Genomic DNA, 20203 nt, shown 5'->3' with positions numbered 1-20203 from the left:
TCTAGGTCATCTTTTACAGATTTCATCTTACGTTGGATCATATCTACCAACTTGAACGAGAGTGTTATTCTTTTCTTTCTCAGCACCATGGCTAACTTGTCAGTGACACCCTGGATGTAAGAGAGATACACTTTTCCACTTAAGGCCTGTTAAGCTTTTTCTATCTTATTTTAATGCTTAGAGTGTGATATTGATGATGATGATTTCATATATGCGATGATTTTGATGATTAATAGGTATTTGTTGTAGCATGAACTTTTTTGGACTATAGAGGCCATCTAGAGCCTCTTTGTTGATGTATTTTTGGTTAAAATATGGATAGCACTCAATGCTATTTTGGTTATATGCACCCTTGCTATGGATATGAGAAACTTTGCATATTTGCGTATAATGGTTTGGATTCATATGGATGCACATGAATATTTACATATTTTTTCAAAATTTGAATATTTATGTATTTTTTGGTCAATTGGTATTTTCGTCTAAGTTCTTTCCTAGTTCTCAGTTTTGGGGTTGACCAATTCAATAACATTGGTTCATCGTCCGTTGTTCATTTTCAGTTTTAACTTTTGAGTCTTGACTATAGACACTGATGACCTTAGACAACTTTTTTCACTCACTTACGTTTTACTATTTTTGAGTTTGAGTAATTTCAATTTACTATTTGAGTCTTCAAAGTTTAATATATATTATTTTGCTTAGTACTAATCAGATTCTAGAATAATGAATGATTAATTTAAATCAATGGATACAATATTTTACTGTTTCTATTTCCTTGAACCATTTATGTTGTATGAATCAATGTATTTCATTATTGAATTTGAATTTGAATCATATTTATAATACACACACCCTGATGTCTCCCCTGTGCCCCTGAATTCCTAAAAATTTAGGATACTCCCACATGTTCCCACATGTCCCCTGAATTCCCTAAAATTTAAGTAGTATAACAGATCCCTAATCATGTCCTCCTCCATGCATCCCCTAATCATGTCCTCCTCCATGCATCCCCTGTCCTGGAAACTTGGTGGAACATTGGTTCGGAGTTTCAAACAACCTCCCCATCCTTTGAGGCAGGGAAAAAAATGTGATGGCTAAGGGCCCAGATCCTTACTCCATTATTTGAACCAAGATTCATAATATGCATTGCGGAGGTAAGACGGTTGTTGAAGGTTGTGTTTAGTTAACCTGCTTTGGGAACCGAAGTTCCATCAGCGGCTCCTCTGTAAGCTCTCCTGGTAATTTGTCCATCTTCAATAACTTATATTGCTTGGCTTTCATCGAGTGTTTAGATGTGCTTTCCAAACTTCAACTCTTACATAACTTTTTGTTTCAAGTCTGTGTTTGTTCTTTATGCCGTGCAGATTCATGTTTCATGTGTTTAAATAATCCCTTGCAACTCTTCCTACTGTATTTACACGCTTTACATGCTGCTGGACTGGTTCCAAATTTTTTCATGCCTTCACAGGTATAGGTTTTGGAACAGAATTCAGTTTTTCCTTTTGCGATATATCTATTGAGGGGAATCTTTAATTCATGTGGCACAAAGCTTCCATGTAAAAGAAGCAGCGTAAATTCACTCTGTAATATCAGTGAAAATAAAACAATGCTATCCAAATATGAAGAACCCGTTTGCTTCTCTTTCATTCCAACATTAGTCTGAAGAACCCATTTGCTTCTCTTTCATATTAACATTAGTTTTTTTTTTTTAGGAAAAACTTGACGGGAAACCAATGTTTCCGTGTATTCATGGATACATTTTTAGTAAACCCGTCCGTATACTAATGCGATGCATTTTTAGTAAACCCGTCAGCATAGACTAATGCACTAGGCATTAGTAAACCCATCAGCATAGACTAATGCACTAGGCACCCATTGACATGGAACTGGCCAAATGCCCAACAATATTGACAACAACGAGTGCATCTAACCCCTAGAACTAGAACACTGATTATTTGTTATATGCTCTGCCAATAAATAGTTTTAATAAAGACAGGTGAACATTTGTCTGAACCAAATTAACAGTCAACTCTCTTTTTGCTGTCTCAGCAGTATGTTTTTGCCTAAACTGAAAGTATGAACAACTGAATATGACATCCAACAAAATAAACAAGCCGAATTTAAATAAATCTAGTTCAAACCTCAAACCACCATGAGCACAAAAATGATCTGCATTTTGAATGGATACAAATTGAAGCTGAAAGTAATGGCAAAGGCGGAAATAAAAATACCTCGAATGTTGAAATCAAATGTTGAGCTCCAAAGAATAAAATGGCCTCAAACCACTATGATCTAACCTGCCTTTTTGTTTAGTGTGGGAAGGCAGCTTCTAAGGTGGGATGGAAATTGAAATTGAAGGCTATCTTATAACAGATTATAAATCATCCAGGAGGGTTCTCAACCCATTTGTTCTGCACCGTAGTAATTCATTTCCTCGTGTACATGCTCTAAACCGCAGCATTCATCACCCCTCTCTGTTCAGCCATGCCATTGTGAGAGTTCTGAATTGGGATTTTATGAAAGGAGATGGGTGGTATTACTAGCCCGCCATCCTTTTGACCCCGTAACGTTCCACTGTATGACAACCGCTCAATCAGCTGGCTGGTAGAGTTTTATAATTGAATTTGCATGCTATGAATTGTTCCACCAAAATAATCTAATCTAGTAGTAGTGGAGGAGAGCTGGTTCATCATCCCCTGGCTTCAATTTCCATGCTTTGTATTCTTTAATTAATACTGGTCGCTGCCACCAGGGCTGGTAGTCCACCTTAAATGAATGAAAAATAATTTAATAATACAATGGATGAGACTCGAGAGTTCACATGACAGAATAGTAGTGTCATTAAAATCTTCTTCAGCGTTGATATCACGTTTGTCCTGATCTGTCTTTGTCAATTGAATTTGCTGACTCCCTTATTTGTCCGTGACGATAAATGAAGTTGACTAGCTTATTTTATTTCGTTGGTTTTTAAAGTAGAGTCATGTTACAATTTATTTTTTAAACAAAAATGAGTATGATACGTAGAGTTACAATAAAAGTTGAATAAAAATAATCAAAAATGTAAATAATATTTTTTAATAGAAATTTAAATTTATAATACCAAGTTTAGTTTAATTTAATTTGATTATTTTAATTTAAAATTTGTAAATTAAATTATAATAAAAAATATTGTTATGACATTTCATGAATATAGGATTAGCAAGAAAATGAGCTTTGCTATTTATATGCTTATAATGTTATATATCATAATTTTGTTTTTAATTAAAGTTTTTATAATAAAAAAATATAATTGTGGTTTTGTTATTTTTTGTTTTTATTTTAAGTTTGGTGGAACTATATCTTTATCATGTCCAATATATCATTAAATTAAATTGGTGACTAGACATGAAGGAGTGCCACCGTCTATCTAAAACCCCACGGATTCTAGTTTTGCTCATTTAAATTTATAATATCAAATTCAATTTAATCTAATTTAATTTGATTATTTTAATTAAAAATTTGTAAAATAAATTGTAATAAGAAATATTGTTATGATATTTTAATATTATCATAAACATATTATTAGCAAAGAAAATGAGCTTTGCTTTGTATCGGTTTACAATGATATATATTATAAGTTTTGTTTTTAATTAAAATGTTTATAAAAAAAGTTTTTTTTGTTTTGTTTTGTTTTGTTACTTTGGTAATATTTATTTGAAAAATAATTAAATATAACAAATAAAAACAATAAATAAATAAATTAAGATAGGTAAGTTTTTATAATTAACTATAATTATAATAATTTTTATAAATATACATGTGTTAAAGATTGAATGGATACTCGATATATTGTTAAAATATTTAATTTATATATATTTAATTTAAAAAGACAAGTTAATTTATAAAAGTGTAATTTGATGATTTAATTGTAAATAGTGAGGTGATCAGTTTGGATTGATGCATAAATTCAAATTTAAAATTTTTCAAGTATGTGCAAGTCAAGCCTATTTCTTATAGCCGATGAGCTTTTCAATTGAATAAATAAGTTAGAAAGAAGATAATCATTAAAAAATAATTTAAAAAGTATTAAAATAAAAAAGTATAAGAAATAATAATTCAAAATTATTTAAATTAAAATGGTGAATAAACTAGTGAAATATAGAAAGGATATATTAAATCAAATAGTTGTAAAAATTGAATTAGATGAAGAAAATTTATTAGAAAAAATAAATAAATATGAAAAACATTATGAGACAAGTGGAAGAGGCAAGGGAAGGGAGTTAGGAATATGGATGATGATTTGTAAGATTGGTTGAATTTGTATCTATCTTCACAATTAAAGTTGTTAGGTTGCTTCTAGATTTCTAGGATTTTCCTAAGATGCATGGAGAGTAGTCGAAACATATGCTGAGATTTTGTTGTGATTAAAGAAAATGAAGTGTTTGGTGTTATGGAAATATCTACAATAGTGGACTTAGTACAACAATTGTGAAAGGTGCAATAGTTTGTTGCTTGGGATAGGTTTGGATAGACATTCCGGTTTGGCTAATGTAGGATTTTCCATAGGAATAAGAAATTTAGAAAACATGAGAAATGAGAGGGTGACATCTATCTTTAACAATTATAAATAATGGTTTTGAGGTTTTGTGAGGGTTGAATAAAGTTTTGATATTCTTTTGGTCTAATTTCTTAGAAATATGATTGATAAGGGAGTGGAATTAGACCATGGGGAAGAGAATTAGAGAGGGGATTCGTGGTTTTTGGATGAAGGACAAAGGAAAATGCTCTTTTGATTTTGGAGAGAGAATAGCCATTGGCTTTGAAGACATTATTGAGATGGGATCTTTCTCTGTTTAGGTGTTGGGTATCAAAATTTTGAATGATTCTAGATACAAGAGTTTTACAACAACGATTTTTTGAGCCAAATAGTTGTGAGATTGGGTGTGAAGGTATTTATCTATATGAGTCATTTGTGAAAAACTTGGTGGGAAAGAGAGCCATCTTGTTGACAAGTGACTAAAACATCGAAGAAAGGAAGTGAGTTATCTTGTTGGGTTTCCATGGTAAATTACATTTGAGGAGATAAGTTATTGAGATGCTTAATAAATTATTTTAAGGAAGATTTGTCATAAGGCCAAATGATGAAGGTGTCATTGAAAAATCAAAACCAACATTAGCTTAAGAGGAAAAAAATTGAGGGCTAATGTTTCAAAGTGTTCTATCAAAATATTTGACACTATAAGGGATAAAGATGATCCAGTGTGTCAATTAGGCTTATCTCAGGTGGTTGGGATGAATGATTATTATCCTCCCCATCGAGATTCAATTCCTACAGGTAACGTGTTGAGTTCTTATTGAGTCTATTATTGTAATGGCTTCAAGATTTGTGGTTTTATGGCCTTGGGCCTTGAAAAATATCTTACCTTTACTTATGTATTGGTGGGTGAGGTGCTTGCTTACATGGAAAGAAAAGGATTATCCCAACGTAATAAGATATTTTAGCTAAATTGTTAATTGTGATTGTCTTATAATTACTTAAAAGAGAGATATTATAATATTTTGTTAAAAGATTCCTTCCTCTTCCCCAAAATTTTTAGATGGAGAATGATGTCATTTTCCAGATGGAAGAGTGGTTGCTAACCCTAAGGACTCAACTAGATTTGATCATATGATTGTAAACTCCCCATTGACCTCATTCCCTAGGTTAATTTTTTAACTAATTAAACTAACCCTTGAGATTTATAAATCTCATTTATTATAATATAATGCATTTTCTCCCCGATGGGTGTGTCTCTAACACATAATGAAGTGGCAGTGTTATATGTGACGTGCATTATAGCCACCTCCCTTCCCTGCATGCCACCAACTCTTATCCGGCTTTATTACTTGTATTTATTGAGATGTCGCCCTCCTCACATTATGCCCCACATTAATCTCACTCGTGTAGGCCCCCCAAATACTTTGTTGAGGGAACTCTCTCCAAGTTTGCAGATATCGTTTGCATTTTTTCTCTAGTCCTCTCCTCCGTGTTGCTTCCTCCTCCAACCATGACTTTTACCCATTATTCTTCTCTGGATCACTCGCATGGTTTCCTCCTCCTTGTCTTTCTCTTTCCTTTGTTGGACATCATGGAGGGGGGTGGTTTCGCCTCTCTAATTTCTAACCCCGCCCTCTTTTTTTGAGATATCATCACTCTCTTCTTTGAATTTCACTTACTACACCCCCCTGTTATGGGTATCCTCAACTCTGTATGTCTCTTCCTCCCTTTGGCCAGTATGACCAGACAATGTTGTCGTTGTTAGAGATGAGGAGGCAGTCGAGGTTGTGTGACAGGATCATATGCTTGATTCTATGCTAAATCCACATCCCATCATTATCAATCTCATGCTCGCCTAAAATTCAATCATAAATCAACACAGTTTAGGAGGAAGTGCACTAAGAACATCAGGGAATTATGTACTCTGAGGTTTTGGACACTGTTGCAGCCTGGATTTTGGACACTAAGAACACTAGGGACCATAATAATCATTACCTATATATTGTTGATATCTATTGGCATGTGACATTACTTCTTGGGAAGGTTCTCCTATATAGGAGGAAGGCACAAGGCAACCTCATGTACAAGTTGGAGGATTTGAAATGTTGATGATGGATGTGGAGGGTTGTCTTACATGTCTAGAGATGGGTTCGCTTCGAGGTTCTACAGTGACATCCCACTGCAAGGATGTTGGCTAGTCCATCAATATTAACAACTCCCTTTCATCTTTATTTACAGGTTTTTCCTTACTTGTTATGTTTACTCTAATAAGAATTTTGGTCTCCATGATGCTCACTCTAAGGTTGGTTTTCCTAACTATTGGACAACCTTTTCTTCTACAAGGCAACAAATCTCTATAATCTCTCTATATGTTGGGTGTTGTTTTCCTCAACTCGTCTTTGGATAATGAGTAACTAGCAATTATTCGGTCTTTGATCTAGTTTCCCATGTGGCAAGCTAGAGATAGTTAGTAACTCTAATTAGTTGTAAATTCTTGAATTATCAAAATTAATTTATAGCATATATATAATTTCTATTTTCATTGTATTTTTATATCATTTATAAGATCTAAGCATAAATGAATGATTGAACATGTCTACTAAATTATGGATAATTATAAACTTTATATATATTAATAACATAGAAATTACATTTTCATCATGTTTCTATAAGGCTTTAATATTAATTTTTATGATGCTTTAAATGTAAATTTTCAAGATGAAAAACTACTTTTATTGGTCAATTGACTTCATCCATGTTGGAAATTTTGATAATATATAGAAAACATAAAAATTGGCTTTGATCTATATATACATGTGTAAATAATGTTTCTTTTTCTGAGGAAACATTACGAGTTGTTAAAGATGAGGAGAAAGCAATTATTGAAACAATTACGAGTTGTTAAAGATGAGGAGAAAGCAATTATTGAAACAACTATGGAAAACTAATCAGGGTATTGGTCCCATGGAAGTATTGCTGAAGGCCTAGCTTCGCTCCCCTGCATCCACAACACACAAAAATCGAGCAAAGCCAATTGAAGGAGGTGGTGCTGCGCTTCTAAAGTGTGCGTTGCGCTTCTGGAAGCGTGGCGCTGCGTTTCTGAAGTGTGGCGTTGCGTGTATCCCTTTCGCGCTGCGTGTAGGACTCAACACACTTTTGAAACTCCTAGAGAAGTAATCATGTTTGAAGATCAACCATGGCATCGCAAGGGTACTCCAGCAGACAAGGTGGTGTGGGAAAAATGTGCTCAGGTTACCAACACTCCAGAGAATGATGGATGCATAAATGTTATTTTACTCGTTTAATATTTAATACATTTTTCTATGGAAGAACAATGAAAGGTTCATTCATTATCAGATCTAGAATGGAGTCAGCCACCTTCTTGCTAAACAATCTTGTCAATTTCTACAACAAACGTGATCGTCGAGAGGAAGCAAACTAGTTGTTTGATTAAATGTCTGAGTGAAAGCGTAATTCTCAGAACGCAATTATTATTGCTTAAAGGATTGAAAAAGCAGGATGTATAGTGTTGGAGATACTATTGCTGAAAACATAGGGGATAATTCAGTTTCTGAGGTGCTGGTGATGGAATCTTTGAGTTTATCTCCAGTCTAGCGGTGGTTGATATGGTTGCCAAATTCAATGATCCTCGCGATGCTTGTGCTGAAATTAATTAAATCGGTTATGACTGGAGTATGAATTTGTAATGATGATATTACAGTTATTGTATGGCTCGCAAAATTCTAGGCACAAACGACAGTCAAAGAACATCCAAAGAACAACAAGATCAGTAGGTTGATCAACCAATTCCAGGATTGGTGCAGGCAGGTGCGAGGTGGCAGTCAAAGGGAAGATTTTCTGCAATATGGTTCCACACTTAAAGGAACAGATATATCCACTTGGCAAACCTTACCTAATTTGGGTTTTCAAAAAGCTATTTCTCATGGTTCTCGAGATAGTTTGGGGCTTTAGTTATAAATTAATTGGTCATATTGTTTAGTTTATAATATTGTTTTAGTATAGGATTTTATTATTAATTTTATTTAGATTTTTATTTCCTATGTTGAGGAAATTAAAATGATTTTGTAATATTATATAAATGGCATTAATTTAAAGATGGAGGGGTTCGATTTTTGCCACAGGAAGAGGCATTTGGACTGTGTAAGGTTTCCTTGAATATTATTTTAATAAAGCAGTTTCTGCCCTTTAGACCTGTGATCCATCAGGGTGTTTAATGTCCAGTATGTTTTTTCCGAAAATTCACTTACATATTTTGTCTTTTCTGCTATTTTTGTTACAACATTATCTAAGAGAAGTGTTAGGAATCCATCCACCTGTGATGCTCCTTTTGCAAATGATTTTGTTGTTAAATGTAGTGGTTGTCTTTGCAGAATCCAGCCTCTATTAGATGCTCTGTTGAGTAACCCTGTGTTTCTTTTTCGTCTAACACTGCTATTGTAGATCCATCCCCTGTTTGATTCCTGTAGGGCAACGGGCTTTCTCCCCTATTCTTCTCATATTTGCAATCCTTTATCTGGCTGAACATTACACTTATTTTGCCCCAAGTTTACCGGCAGAAACTGGCATCGACTCCATTGTCCAATGATCCTTTCTCTTGTTGTTTTCGACCCAACAAAATTTCAAACAAATCCCTGCACTCCATAACTAGCCTAAGATTCATTTGTTGCAGCCGCGTTGTGTTGGCAAAGAGAGAGCCCTCTCTAGTCTGGCAGGGCTAGATGCCAAATCGAAAGCTTGGTCTGTGGTTACCTCGGAATTGCCTTTTCTTAGCCTCGAGGTTCATTTTGAGTGCTAACAGAGTGATCTCTATTTGTGGGAAGATTTAAAGAGGGAATCTACGTATCATCATCCCAAGTGAGGATTGAATGATAGTTTTCCATGTGCCTCTAATCATGTTCATGACCAAGGGTTTGGTGTTGATTTGTTGCAAAAAGAGTTGGAGTTTTTTGGGCACACAATGGGGCTATTGCTAAAAAAACTAGATTTCAATTAGTTTTTGATATACCATTTGTGGGACTCAAAACTTAACGATTATTTTCTATGTCATTTTCTTTGTTAAGTTTTGGTAGGAAAAACCTAGTTTGGGGGGAGGGCGTCTATTATTTCTCATAAGAGTAGTCTAGGGGAAGATGTTGTGGTTTCTAGTAAAGAGTCATTAGACTTGAGAGGAACCCTTGTTGATTCCAACAAGATAAATGGAAAGGGAACAATGGTTAATCGTAAAGTAGTTATAGGCGGGGACAGTGTTGTTCTAGTGTAGGTACAAGCACTAATGATGGGTTCAAGTTCTAGTCATAGGAAACAAAAAAGGTGAATCCACCCAAGTCTTCTCTTATTAAACTAGTTATTGTGAAGATATTCAAATGAATAAGCTTATGGGGATGCCTTCTCAAATGCTTTTGTAGAGGTTTTTGGGTTCGAGATGGAGTGAATCAAGAATAAGAGGATGTATAAAAGCCAATTGGGTTGATATTTGGTTATGAGCTAAAATCGTATACCCTATCTAGAAGGGGAAATGCATTTTTATTTTAATAGGAAAAAAATATATATGTGATCTTGGGTTCTCTATGGAAGTGGGACTTGACACCCCAACTTTTGAAGAGATGGTTTTTGTAATTTGAATCCCATTTTAAAATAATTGATTATATTCTTATATAAGTGAAGCTCCCAATAATTCTAGTGGAGTTTTGATATTTTGATATTTTTAAGGAATTAGGAAATGCATTAGGGAAGCATATTGATTTAGATTTGAGACTCACATAATTTGGAAATATATCAATTGCAAAGATTCTTGTTGGACTACATTTGTGAGATGGTTTAGATGCAAAGATAGTCCTTCAAAATAGGATTTCTTTTATGCACAACTCTTGGATTATAATTGGATTCCCTTGACATGTTTATGCTATCATCAAATAGGTTATCTAGTTGCAAAGTCTAGTATCACATTCTTTCCGATCGATAATCTAGGTCTTGCCAAAAATCCTATAGTATTCGGAGAGATCTTTCCAACAAGGTATTGTATGCGCCAAACAGAGATCATATGACCAAGTTACGACCCCAGGAAGTTGGTTTCCCAACTAACCCCAATGGGACCCACAAACCCTTGGTGTTCCATCTCTTGGAGTTAGGAGTTTGGTTGTTTAGGGTTTCCCTTTGTTGTTCAATAATAAAAAGGCCCTTGAGTCTCATTGTAACACAGTTTAGAGGTATGTAGCCGCCACATCTCTTCTCAGAGATAAGCTACCATCACTCGAGCTAGTTTATTTCCATTCTGCTTGTAAACATCTTTTAGTTCTTTGATATTAATGAAATGAAGATTTATTTATGTTGCATCTCTGTTTTTATGTTTATATTTGTATTTTATTGCGTTCTTGCATAAGTCTGGATCAGTGGTATCATAACAGTACACTATTTCTTTGTTTTTATTTGCATGTCCCCAACAAGGTTAGGGTATAAGGAGTTAGGGCTAGAACTGGTTGAACCTTTGCAAGACCAGCTTCGCAAACCTCGACGACATCCCATGGCAGAAGAAAAGAAAGATGAAGGAGCAGGGGATCCTTTCAAAATATTGTCCGAGGAAGCCCTCGAGTGACGTAGGAACTCGATGATGGATAATTTTTCCCAGATCCTTCGGGGGCTACCCATAGGTGACACATCTTCATCCAACAGCCACTTCAGAAGCGCCACTCCCTTTAAGTTACAATTCAACATTGACATTCCCATATTTGAAGGCCATATAGATGCAGACGTCATAGACAGAAGGTTAAATCTGTTGGAAGGATATTTTTTGATTCATGACTTTTCCAATCTGGAATAGATTACTTTTGCACTCCTCAAAGTCGTCCCCCATGTCAAGGACTGGTGGGAAACCTACTATGAACATAAGGACAAGAGAAAACCGTCATTGTTTTCAGCCACACCCACTTGGAATTATTTCTGAGACGCCATTAAGGAACAATATTACCCTGTCGGGAGCTATGAAGATAAATACATAGAGTGGACCACGCTACGACAAGGAAGGAACCAAGACATGCCGGAGTTCACAAATATTGATCATACCCTTCGCATGAAGTTGGGTATCAAGGATTCTCATTGACATTTGGTACTCAAGTACCGTGACTGTGTACACAAGTACATCTAGGACGAGATGGAGTTCCTAGACATCTCCTCGCTTGATGCCGCCTATCGATACACTGTCAAGATTGAGCAAATATTTAAACATAAGAAATGAGACTTTGGATCTGTGAATATGAAGCAAGGGAAAGGCGCCCCCAAATCATGAAACAGAGGACAAATCCAAGGCGAGGTGACCCAGTACAGCCCACCGAAGCTGCAAGCAAAGAGAAACACCACGAAGTCAAAGAAGGACACATGAAAATGGTGTGAGTTCCATAAGATACACACTCACAACATGAGTGTCGAGCCAAGTAGTCACTAGTGGTTGAGCTGAATGCTTCCAAATCAGATGCATGATCTAACTTTGAGTCAGAACCTGACAAGGGGAATGACAAAGGGAAGAAAATTATTGATGCAGAGTCCAGTTCCATTGTTTCCAACACCAAGATCCAAAATATTGAGCCTGAAGATCTAGAGGAAGGGGATCAACTCTTCCACTCATAGATGTGGGTGAAGGGTTCTCTGCTGTAGTCCATTGTTGACAACTAAAGCCAAAAGAACCTCATTTCAGAAGAGGTCATGAATTAGTTGGGCCTACTGACCACACCACACTCGCAGTCATACACCACTAGGTGGCTTCACTAAGGACGAGATCTCAGTGTCATCCAACAGTGTCGCCTTCCCTACATCATCAAGCCCTTCACAGATGAGGTACTGTGTGATATTGATCCTCTTGAAGTTTGTGATGTATTATTAGGGCAACCATACTTGTGGAAGCGTCATGCTATGTATGAGTCTAGGCCTCGCACTATTATTATTTCTTTGGGCAATAAGTTATAGAGGATACTGAAGGTAGCATCGCCTACTGCCATCTCTTTGATGTCTGCGAAGCAATGCAATAATATTATTTCCTAGACCGAGAAATTTTTCTTCGTTATGATTCACCCTTAGTGCAAGAAGAAGATTGTAGCCACATCCACAACCTCCAGAAAAGACTCCTTTGGACGGCAACAATAGATGGATAAGGTCGTGGAAGATTACAGGGACATCTTCACCTTACCCACATGGGTACCCCTTCACTGTCAGGTCAAGCACTCCATCGATCTGACCCTGGGCACGCCACTACCCAACAAACCAATCTATTGATGCTTTATTCTGGAGAACGATGAAATTAAGAGGTTGATTCAAGAGTTGTTGTAGAAGGGCACATCAGGCCAAGTCCATCACCCAGTGGGAGCCTAATCGTGTTGGTACAAAAGAAAGATGCCACTTAGAGACTCTGTATTGGCTATCAAGCATTGAATAAGATCACTATCCTGAATAGGTACTAATCCCATGGATTGATGACCTTATGGACTAGCTCAAGTGGGCCAAATATTTGAACAAAATTGATTTGAAGTCCGTTTATCACCAGGTTCCAATCGAACCCTCCAATGTGTGGAAGATTGCCTTCAAATCCAAGGAGGGCCTTTTTGAGTCTTTGGTCATGCCTTTCGAGTTGACAAATGCCCCCACAACCTTCATGAGGATGATGGACGACATCTTGCGACCCTTCACGAACTCATTCGTGGTAGTGTATTTGGATGACATCTCGATCTACAGCCTGAGTTGGGAAGAGCACCTACACCATATTCGACAGGTCCTCCAAACCCTGTGACAACACAAGTGTGTCAATTTGGAGAAATTAACTTTTGGTATGACCCAGGTTCAATATATGGAGTACATCATTGATGGCCAGGGTGTGAATGTGGACCCATCCAAAATACAAGTTATTCGAGATTGGCCAGCCCCAATCACTCTAACAGAGCTACGCAACTTTTTGGGTCTTGCCAATTTCTACTGCAGGTTTGTGTTGGGTTTCTCTCATATCACTTGGCCTTTGAGTCAAGTCACCATGGGTGGAGTGAAAGAAAAATTCTTTTGGACTGAATCCCAACAGAATGAATTTGCTGATTTCAAGCATCACCTCTGCTCTGCACTAGTTCTCACATTACCAAACCGACAACAACCATTTGAGATTGAGACAAATGCCTCCGACTATGCCATCAAGGAAATTCTTACTCAACAGGGGCATCCAGTGTCATATCACAGTGACACATTTAGACACAATATGAAAGTATCTCACCTATGACAAAGAGATGTATTCTATATTCTATTGTGCAAATCTACCGACAATGGAAGCATTACATCCCGGGGACGGAAACGATCATCCACACAAACCATCGACCCTTGTAGTGCATACAGACATAAGGAAAGTTGCAGAACAATCGCCATTAAATTTATTTCTAAGATGTTTTCGACTCTCAAATTTGGAGGAAACAGAGGAGATATATCTAGGTACCTGTGATAGAAATTTCAGACTTTCTTTGGCTATACTTTCAGAGATATGCCCTATGCAAGTTAAGATTACTGAACAATCTTGAAATTAGTTTCAAATAGGTTAGTTTGGCATTTTTAGCTATAGTTTTTTTTTGAACTTTTCAGACTATTAAAATTTCAGAGATCTGAGAAAACATAAAAAAAGTGTATCAAGTAAATGTTCCATAATCACATTTGCAAAATTGGATATGTGGCATGTTGTACAAGTTTGTTCTTGAGATGAGGCCAAAAAGAATAAGTTTTGGGAGAAGGCGGCCTAGTGAAGGCTGGCGCAACTAACAGACTTGGTGAAGGCAAAAGTAACAGGGAGACTTGGTGAAGGAAAAAGCAGCTAATATACATTATGAAGAAGCAAGTAGACTTAGTGCCTACAAATATTTGCAACAGTGGGGATTAGTGTCTCTTGTAGGTTGGTTCCTACAAATCTTGCAGTAGAGGGGATCAGTGTCTCTTGTAGCTTGGTACCTACAAATCTTGCAAGTTGCAACAAAGGGGATTGGTGTCTCTTGTAATTTGGTGCCTACGAATTGATTTAATAGTAGGTTGGTGTCTACAAGAATTATTATATTAAGAATATTTGTGGTTTTTCTCCCGAAAGGGTTTCCACATATATCTGATGTTTCATGTGTTGATTATGAGATTGGTGTGTTATTATGTTTGAATTTTTAAATAAGTGAAAAATGTCTTATACTGATTCAACCCCCCCTCCCTTCGTATAACTATGAATCCAACATTCAATACAGCAAGTGCACCCCCCTACTTGAAGAACAATGAAAAAGTTTGTGTGCCCCAACCAAAAGATCACCATGGCATATATGTACCACAATCCTCCTTGAGATATGCACCCTAACTCAGCTCCTCATGCAAGTGCTTTAAATACCTAGGGATTTGCACCCTTCTCTGATAATAGATCATTCAAGTGTTTTAAACTAAAATAAATTGAAATAGAAATTTAATTGAACTAAACCTTCTATATCATTAACAACAATGAACTAATTTTAAGTGGAGCTGTTGAAACTAGAAATAAACAATAATTTGCACACACATTCCTTCTCCCTACATAATTGTGCCTCCCTCACACTCACTTGTGTAAAAGGACCTAGGAAAACTGCTCTACAAACTTCTTCTTGTGTGTGCCTTGGTGTAGTGGAGAAGACTAGCTATGTTAAAAAGGTAAAAACCTAACAATGTTCAAACATTGGGTTTCCTGAAGGTTGGAAAATACCATCAACTTAGAGGATCAATTTGAGAGCTTCCTCAAGGGATATGATTTCACAGATGTTGCCAATATGTTAGCCATGGGAGGCCCTTCATGGGAAGACCTTTGTCCATGTATTCCATTCTTTTTCCTAAATTTCTGCTTATTTCTTTCATTTTCTGGTTGGAGCACTTGGTTTCTTGTAAAAAAAACCATGTCAGAATTTTCATTTTTGACTTTCTTCCTCAGAAGTCTTTGTTTTCTTTGGCTATTTAGCCCTGTAGCATTCCATGAGAGAGTCTTCATAATTAACAAGGTTTAAGAGGAGAACGTGAAAGCCTCAAGGGCTTTCATCTTACTTGAGTTGAGGAGCATCTGACCTAGCTCGTGGAGTGCTTCGTTGTTTGTTCGTCGACCTCTCTTTTTCCTGTGTTTGGCATTGTGGTTTGTTTGGTGTGAACCTTGGGCCTTGATGCCTAGACCCTTTGTGGTGCCAAAGCCTCTTTTCTGCCCTTTTAGTTCTGCATCTTGCCTTGTTAGGAAGAGAAAATTTACTCTGTCTACTTCCTCCTCTGGGATAAGTTCCATTCATTTCTGCTTCCATTGCTTTACCATTGTATTGAGATCCATGCCTTCCCTCTTTAGTATGTCACTGAGTTCCGTATCCTCTATTCCTATTTCACTGGCAGTCATTTTTGCATCTCCTTCTAAGTCTTTTGCCAACTCAGGACCTTGTAGGATCACATTTGTTGGATCTGGAATGGGATCTTGGGCTTCCTGTGAAGGAACATCTTGGATATCTTATGTTAGGTTTGGTACTTGGGGATTTTCGGCTAAAACTGTTCTGGACCCAAGAACTTCAAAGGCATTGACAGTTCCTTTGATGGAGGTGCCTGTTTTGAGTTGGTTTTTCTGATTGGCCCGTTGTTTCCCATTTGGACGGGAAAAATCTTCCTGATCTTTGCCTGTGATTTCCTTGGCTTTTTCGGTTGGCTTATTCATTGGGCATTTCCGAACCAGGTGTCCATGTTCATGGCACTTCCGACACCGAAAGGGGATTTGTTCATAATCTATGGCTTGAAAGAAGACTTCATCTCTAAATTCTAGCCATAGACCTTTATGTAGTGCACCTAAAACATCCATTTCAACACAAATTCTTGACAGTGACAGTGTTCAGATTGCAGACCTAGACCCCTCCGTTCGCATCGATGCCTCGTTTTTCCAAGTGTTTATCCCTCTCGCTCTTCCCTAAATCATAGAACCATGACGTCTATATAACTCCATGATGAACAGTGTATTTCATCCCTCTATGAACAACATATTCCTTCTTACCTGTGTGCCTTGACTGCCCAGCGTATCCATGACTGCAACGTATATATGACTACACAGCGTATCCATGACTGCGTTCCATGTAGATGCTGCGTTCCAATGATAAGACTGCGTTTACTTACTTGCATTCCAATATATATTGTCCTTCCATTATAGCGTATTTATGCCCAGCGTATATCTGACTGCCCAACGTAGTATATCTAACTGCCCAGCGTAGCGTGATCTGCACTATCTCCTTACCAGCGTATATATGATAGGGCTGTATAACTGCGTTGAAATTATCAGTGTCCAGCACATCATCTCCATTGCCCCAACGTATGTGTCTCCGCCTGCGTGTTATTCTGTGCGTATATATTTCCATATATGCATATATTATATGGCTAGCGTAATGCTGCGTATGGCCAGCGTTGATGTGTCTCACACTGCTTGACTGCGTTGATGCCCACGGTATCTCTTAAACCATGCTGCTCCTTACTTACCTTGCTTTGACTGCGTTGCCTACGTAATATGCTAAATAGCGTGTAATGCCTACGTATATATATATATATATATGTGTGTGTGTGTGTGTCCTACGTATATATATATGTGTGTGTGTTGAACAACGTAGCGTACGTATACATATGCGTGGATGTATTGTGGGCTATCTATATCGTGGCTGCCATATGCTTGCGGCTGTATCATGTCAACGGATCTATTGCGTGGCTGCCATATGCCTGCGGCTGTATCATGTCAACGGATTTATTGAGTGGCTGCCATCTATGCCTGAGGCTATATTATGTTTATGACTGTAGTGATGGCAACATATTCATGACAACGTATCTCTTCATTGTGCGTATAGTGGCTGCGTATATACATGACAGCATGTAGGTCTCCATTGCCAACGGATTAGGGATTCATTTTTCAGCTAGGGCATCATATTCTTTGGTATCTCTCCTTCTCCAAAAACCTAAGACGTGGAGAGGAGATAATCCTAAGAGTGTGTATAAACGACATCAATCCTCTTATATTTATACTAAAATGTATAGGTTGAATAGACATGACCTGTGGGCTTCTTGAGCCTACGTAAGAGCTGGTCGGCTTGATAACAATTATATAATCGAAATAAATTCATATCTCCATAAATACTTATCGGAATCAGATGATCTTTGGATCAATCCTACACCTCTTGACGAGAGGGATCCAATAAAAATATCAGCTGCCATAAATAAGCTGATCCACATGGAGTTTGGCCCTAGTTGCCAATTTAACAAGCAGACTTGGTGAAGGCAAAAGCAGCTAACAAACATTGTGAAGAAGCAAGTAGACTCAGTGAAGTAGGTTGGTGCCTACAAATATTTGCAATAGTGGGGTTTGGTGTCTCCTGTAGGTGGGTTCCTACAAATCTTGTAGCAGAGGGGATCAGTGTCTCCTATAGCTTGGTACCTACAAATCTTGCAGGTTGCAACAAAGGGGATTGGTGTCTCTTGTAAGTTGGTGCCTATGAATTGATGTAATAATTGGTTGGTGTCTACAAGAACTATTATATTAAGAATATTTATGATTTTTCTCCCGAAAGGGTTTCCACATATATTTGATGTTTCATGTGTTGATTATGAGATTGGTGTGTTATGGTGCTTGAATGTTTAAATAAGTGAAAATTATCTTATATTCATTCAACCCCGCCCCTTCTTAGTATAACTATGAATCCAATAATCAATACACCCAGTTCACCCCCCTACATGAAGAACAATGAAAATATTTGTGCACCCCAACTAAAATATCACCATGGCATATATGCACCACAATCCTCCTTGAGATATGCACCTTCACTCAACTCCTCATGCAAGTGCTCTAAATACCTAGGGATTTGCACCCTTCTCTGATAATAGATCATTCACGTATTATAAACTAAACTAAACTAAAAGATGAACTCAAGTAGAAATTGAATTGAACTAAACCTTCTATATCATTAACAACGATTAACAAATTTTAAGTGGAGTTGTTGAAACTAGAAATAAACTATGATTTGCACACGCATTCCTTCTCCCTACATAATTGTGTCTCCCTCACACTCAATTGTGTAAATGGACATAGGAAAACTGCTCTATAGAACTGTTGTTTTGTGTGCCCTGGTGTAGTGGAGAAGACTAGCTTTGTTAAAAAGGTAAAAACCTAACAATGTTCAAGCACTAGGTTTCCGTAAGGTTGGAAAATACCATCAACTTAGAGGATCAACTTGAGAGCTTCCTCAAGGGATATGAGTTCACAGATGTCACCAGTATGTTAGCCATGGGAAGCCCTTCATGGGAAAATTTTGAAATTACAGAGCTCCCACAAAAATGGTTGGCGATAGGCTTAACCAATTTGCAAACTTTGGTCCATATTCCAATGTAAATATCTACCACATTTTTGTATATATGGACTTATTGCAAGTTCCATTTGCAGTGCTAACATTGCCAAATACCAAAGGTGTATTTTAGAACATGTGGAGACAAAGCAAAACATTGGATCACATTCAAAACCTAGCAAAATTTCATACATTGTTATGACATTGGTTTATCAACTCAAATTAGATGTTCTATTCTCGTCACCTTCTGCACAATTTTGGAAATTAGTTCACATAACCTTAGATTGTGCATATTAATATAAATGGACCCTATAAACCCACCGACCATATCTTGCAAACAAGCAAGTAAAGATTTGCGAGTAAACCTTTCATTGTGATGTAGTAAGCCACTACTTGCACTCCAATAAGGTAGGTTTTTAACACTATAAACCATGGCTTTCTAGTTTGCAAGGTAACTTTGCAAAGTCGAGTTAATGGGTCAAAATGGAATTCTCCAACTCCAAAAGGGTTCTACGCAAAATAATAATAAAAAACGAGATTGTGGGATGCTTAAAAACCCTATAACACATATTTGCAACATTGCAAGGATGTCTTGGGTTGTCACAAAGTTTTGAACTTGGGTTGGCTTTGCAATCCTTCAAAACATCAATGTTATCAGAATTAGACCGGTTACGACAAAATCAGTCAGTCTAACAAGTTCTGGGGCCATACCAATTCCACTGAAGGTTTTGAACCAAAAAAGGTCAGCTCTATGCCAAACCATCCATTTGTACCAAAACCAGCCAAAAATTTCAAAACTGGTGTAGTATCCCAAACGGATATTAAACTGATTTTGCAGACTTTTAACTCATCCAAAATTTTGCCATAAAATTACTATTCAATTAACAAAAGATTGACATGTAAAATAAAACAGGAGAATGCATGCAATTCAATCATACAATAAGCAGAAATAATCTCAGCTTTCATTATAATAGATAACTGAAAGAGTGCACATGATAATATAGCTCAAATGGCTGAGATAGACAATCTGGTCTGCAAAATTGCTCTGCTCTGATGCTGAAATTGTCGTCCCAAAACTGAATTGAAATCATTCACTACACATGTGAATTCTGGTTGAATCCACCAAGGAAATGAGGTGGGTTTTCGTCCACTCTCACCAAGATCACCCGAGGATTTCTGTCTTGGGGCTACTGCTGAAGTAGAGAATCGAGTTCTCAAACCTCTCCACAAGAAGAAATCACAAATCCAAGATGTCCTCTAATGGCCTCCTTGCCCTCTTTTATAGATCTGATGGACCCCTCTAGAAGCTCCTATTTTA

At 37.0% G+C, this 20203-nt stretch overlaps 1 protein-coding gene across 4 annotated transcripts in view; it reads right to left on the bottom strand.

The window, feature by feature from the left end:
• Window positions 1-20203, bottom strand: part of LOC149225573 (cycloartenol synthase-like) — a 529143-nt gene that overhangs the window by 470956 nt on the left and 37984 nt on the right. For 2 of the 4 annotated variants that reach the window (XM_089377154.1, XM_089377156.1), the window contains exon 1: window positions 2232-2675. The exons of the other annotated variants lie outside the window; for them this stretch is intronic. The gene's annotated coding sequence lies outside the window, so the exon portion shown is untranslated. Of the gene's footprint in view, window positions 1-2231; window positions 2676-20203 lie in introns of those variants that run through there. 4 annotated transcript variants of the gene reach the window in all.

This window comes from Pinus tabuliformis, chromosome J (assembly GCF_031772625.1).
Source record: "Pinus tabuliformis cultivar Carrire ecotype Pingquan chromosome J, CPIR1, whole genome shotgun sequence".
In the NCBI taxonomy this organism is placed as follows: Eukaryota; Viridiplantae; Streptophyta; class Pinopsida; order Pinales; family Pinaceae; genus Pinus; species Pinus tabuliformis.
The sequence above is the reverse complement of the archived record's forward strand: the minus strand, read 5'-3'. Positions and strand labels throughout refer to the sequence as shown.